A 5,174-nucleotide genomic window follows, 5' to 3' on the forward strand; every position below is an offset into this window, starting at 1 on the left:
GATACACATCATTCCCAATGTTAACAAATGCTGGTCGGCGAGAAAATATGGTCTTCGCCAATCAAATATAAGGAGAATAGTATAATTTTCCAGTCTATTTTTTACCACCTTATGGACAACGTTGTCGGCAATATGTTACAATCTGTCACTGGCTAATGCCACGTTTGTATTGCTGGTGGATAAGCAAATCACCGTATTTTCCAAACGTGAAGAACAAACATATACAAGCCTAAATAGTGATCAAACACACCGAGAACTGTGGCAGAAAAATAGCCCGGAAATGCTACCGATTATATGCGCATTAAAATGAAGTGGGCATATATTTGCAGGTCAACCTGAAGTACTAAGCCCAAAAACTTCCATGTCATCTGACCTGTGTGGAAAATTATTTTTGCCATAAGCTTCACCGATGTTGCGTACAATCAACGGGGACATCAAATATGGTTACCAATTTTTGCCACAACTCATCCAATCTTAACTTAACTTAACGGGTCTTAAACAGTGGATCACACAGCTCACAGAGAACATGAAAAAGGAATATCGGCCGCGGAAAGCCTGAAATTGGCATAGCGATTAGCATGGGTTAGGAATACGGAAAGCCTCAAAGCCGCAAGGCAGCTCATATGTACTCAAATGATCTACCCAGATGACAGTGATTTCAAGAACTCGACCGGTTAGATGAGGGATCACTGAAGCAAACGTTCAACGCTACCCGTGTTAATGGACATATTAAGAGTGACCTATAATGCAACGAAGATTACTGCGCAATGGTTTTATGTCTGGCGTTATTCATCCGGTAGTTACGGGCAAAGATATCTCAAGTTGTTACACATAACCTGCTTTTACTCGGTAAACAAAATAAACTAATTATATATCCATAAAAACGGATTGCAGCATGCTTCAACTTTATATTGGGGTGCATAATGCTTCGAAAGTGTTGCCCGTGCAACATGCAAAATGTGCAAACAGGGTTAATTTCCTGTCTCGCTGCACTTTTGAAGATTTGTCAGATCAGCTTACACCATTCAGTGCCCCACGTAGATTTTAAACACCAATGCAATTAGGTACCGATTCAATTTGAATATGCATGAATTACTATGTGTACCAAATAGTATGGACTGGGATATACTGTGGACTCCTTCCCGGAGGCTGGCTGCAGCATATAAACTAATAGGGTTCATTTCGTGTATCCATACACCAAGGACTGTATAAATGCCTTTAGTTTTGTGAAAAATGGTTTAGGTGACCTTTTGACGCTGCCAGAATAAGGAACACGTTGGGAGTGACCGAGATCGTAATGGGGATCTCCATGTTACACAGCCGTTCTAGAGGGATGTGCGTTTGCGCGTTGCACGCCTTTCGTTTAGTTGAGATCCACGATCCATTGCTAATGAAATACATAAATAATATAACAATGCTGGCATATAAGGTGTAAAGCTTGTCAAAAGTCTAAGGAACTTGAAAAATGGAGGCCGCAACATTGTTCTCCATTGGATAACTGAGAGGTTTCCTATCTGCGCATTTTTCCTAGCAAGAGTGTATTGCGAATTGGTCGATGCTGAATAAAAAACATTTCTGTCGCAATGAAAACACCGACTTGCGTGCAATATCTTCAACCGCACTTCAAACTGGGTTCTAATTATGTTCACTTTTGAAAAATTTCTAAGCGTGCTTTGTGTGTTTCAATTTAGCATGCGACAGGCGTATACTGTTTCGTTAATATCTTGGAGTAGCTTGTTAGATACGGTCTTTCAGAAACTACTGATTCGTGCGTACACCACTGATGCTCAAGCGTTGCATACCACACTTTCTGCAGGAACATTTATGCTTTTTATTAAACCACACAACTTACGATTATCGGGACACATTTCCACTAATTGCAGTGGACAGAAAATATGTATTACGGGGGTCAACGCCAACGTAATCGCACACAACTTAGAATTGCATTGAAAATCGAAACCTCAATAGGCACAGTCTCAAAATTTGATTTCTCAAAACAGCATTGACATACGAGCTGTGTTGTTTGAACCGAATCGAGAGGAATACTAGAAAGCGATGAAGCATCACAAAACGTTTACACAATCGCACATTAGCGACAAAACAGTGCACGCCAGCATAGCGCCTTGGTGCTCATTAATTCGTGAGGAGAAAATTCAAGAAAGTACACCTGATGAACGGTTGAAGGTTCGACAGTCAGAAGCGTAATTTTGGAAGAATTTGCAAAGTAAACCCTGGGTCAGCAAGCATTTCAACCTGAGCAGTTGCATGTGAGGAATTCGGGTGCAACTGTTTGACGGGTTGATCTACTAATACCAGCTATTTGGTCGACTACAGAAATAACACAAAGCCAAACCATCCAACTATTTGTGAACCTAAACGTACTTCTTGGTGGAAAACAGGGATATAACTTTATTGCTTCTGCAGCTCACGTATATCGCTTTTCCCCCTGTATTTATTTCAGTAAAAGAGTGTATACATTTTCATTTTTTTAGTTCTTCATTAATTGAACTTGACGTGTCCTAATTTTTATCATGGTTGCCAGAGGACAGGTCGGGGAGTTTTGTATTCTCCTTAACTTGACTTTTGTAGTAAACATAAGAGTGATGCCCAACCACTGTTTCTTGCTTCATTTATTACGATATCAACTACCAACTACTACAAGTGACGTGAAACGCACCTTCATGCAAACATTTTTGCACTTGAATATGTCAGATATAAGGCAATGTGAAGTCAGAATATTGTTCGCACATGAAGTGAAGCAGACTTGAAAAGATATACGGTATATCTGCTTAGGCAGCAAACCATTTTGTTATGTTTGATCACGTGACAGCTGGTCAGTAATGGAGATATTGACTCAAATGTAGTGCTTACGCGCTGATCGTATGCGCAAATGACGTAAACAGTGGTTGTAATGCAGTGATTATAATAAATCTTATGATTCCTATCGATGACATTTTGTTAGACAGCGACAAAGGATTCGTCCCGAAAAAAACAGCTGTAATTTCAGCTTCGATTATCATATATGTGGTCTGAATGACCAAAATTAAAGATAGCGTTTGATTGTCAGTGGAGTTTTCAGGTCAGATAACTTGCTCGCTTAAACCAATCGCAATAATAACCCATATTTTATAGCCCAAAATTCAAATGAGCAGAGCCTGCTCGGTTTAACTCCGGCAACACCATCCATTAATCCATTTGTCTTCAGTTCATTTTTCGTGAGAAACGAAACATGTGAGAGCCTAGATGTTGACAACATGCCCATTTTCCGGTGAGCCCAAAACCCAAATTTTTGGACCTCATGTAGTTAAATATTTCGAAACAACACACAACTTCAAATAATTTCCCGAATCACTCTCAAGCAAAATCTCCTGAAGGTGAATAAAATGATAATATGCCATTAACTTGGAGGATAATGTAAGCTTTCTGTTTGCGATTGCTAAAAATTAGATGGATTTGGTACACATCATCAGCCTGAGGGCATAATAAAAGCAATATTTTGCTTTATGGAAACCGACATTGACGAACGCGCTACCGAAAACACAAACATTCCCGTTCATTGTTTGGCCGACAAAATTCATGTCACAGTCGACGCACTCCATTTATAACTGATAATATTTATTGGCAACGTCTTTTCACTCAGGTGTTACAGCGAAAGACGCAGTGCTCTGTTCAAACGAGCTTAATAGGTAGGCTCCAAATTTCTCATAACTGGCGGCGCCAAACTAATGTAACCAGCAAGATAATTCACGTTTTGTTATCGGTTGTATAAAATAGTCTTCAGAGTTATTAGTCTAATCGTAGTGATTATAGCCACGAGGTACAAAAAATCAAGAGAAATCATTTCCAGTTGGTTTTCAAAAACTGAATATAATTAACCACTAATGTCATGAATTAACCGTCTACCGTTTTCACAAACCTCTGACCTAACGTTGCGATTATGAAATTTCCGCGGTCACTTCTAGAAAAAACCTTAAGTAATTTACACGTCAGGTGTCAATTTACTTTTGATAATGTTCTTGCTTGCTTTTTACGCAGTCAGGCTGTGATTTTTGATACAAGGTTTTGCGTTTGGTCTTGCGTTTAAACATATTGTTACTTGTTCATCATTTTCAGGAAAACAAATGAATATACACTTACGTGTTTCCGTCTGGTTTTCGGCCCCCGCTTTTTGTGCAAGCAACATATATTTCATCAGCTAACTTCCAATTTATACTGATAACGTTGCTATGTCTGAACCGAATTTTGTCGTTTGTATGAAGTAGATCACGTTCATTGGTGTTAATTTGCTACGCCGTTACTGCTCAAAATGTACCTGTACACTCAAAGTGATTGCAAATTTGGAATTCATAGTGACAACAAAAGGATTTTTAAAATTATTCAGCATGAAATCGAAGACTTGCAATTCGGCAAAATTGCCTCACCTGAATATTCGAAAACGCAGAGGAGAACAATCAATACTTTGTACGCCATTGTTTATCCAGCCTTGCAGCATACCGCTCTTCCTCAAGTACTTATATTTTTCCTGTGTTGCCACAATCTCTCTCAAGCGCATGGCTTTTTTTCAACTGCCATGCATGCACAGATCAAGCTAATGCTTGTCACCAAATTCTTAGCTGGCGATCAATATTTTTAACTGTTCTAACTAATCAGTACACGCATGGCGAAAGCCCACACATTGGGTTGCACAAAGACACTCTCTGTAAGTAAGCTACCGATTAAATTTTTCGTACCAGTGAAACCATTTCATCTACACGTTACCATGCGAATCGATGACGAATTTTGGACGGATGACTTGACTTATGGCAGGCCACTGTGGGAACGGCACACCTTAAATTCGTACATGCAGAGTATACTGACCTATCGCAGTCTCCACGCTCTTGGATATTATTGTTTCTTTTTGCGTTGTTCCGTTTCAATTTATGTCAGAAATGCTTTGGTACACCTCTCCGTAATAGAGACCTTATCATACGTATGAATCAAAGGGGAATGCAGAAAAAATCAGGGACAAAAGTAAAGATCGCTTTTGTTCCAAAATTTCAATTCAGAAAACAAGCGGGTCCGGTTGACTTCATCCGAACGATTTACCCACTAAGATCTCCGTTAAAAGTGAAGTGTTCTCGAAAGGTCGGTTCAATTCGATGAAAGGGCCGCTTTTTGTATTAACAAGAGATATC

This window comes from Opisthorchis viverrini (genome assembly GCF_000715545.1).
Source record: "Opisthorchis viverrini unplaced genomic scaffold opera_v5_380, whole genome shotgun sequence".
NCBI lineage: Eukaryota > Metazoa > Platyhelminthes > Trematoda > Opisthorchiida > Opisthorchiidae > Opisthorchis > Opisthorchis viverrini.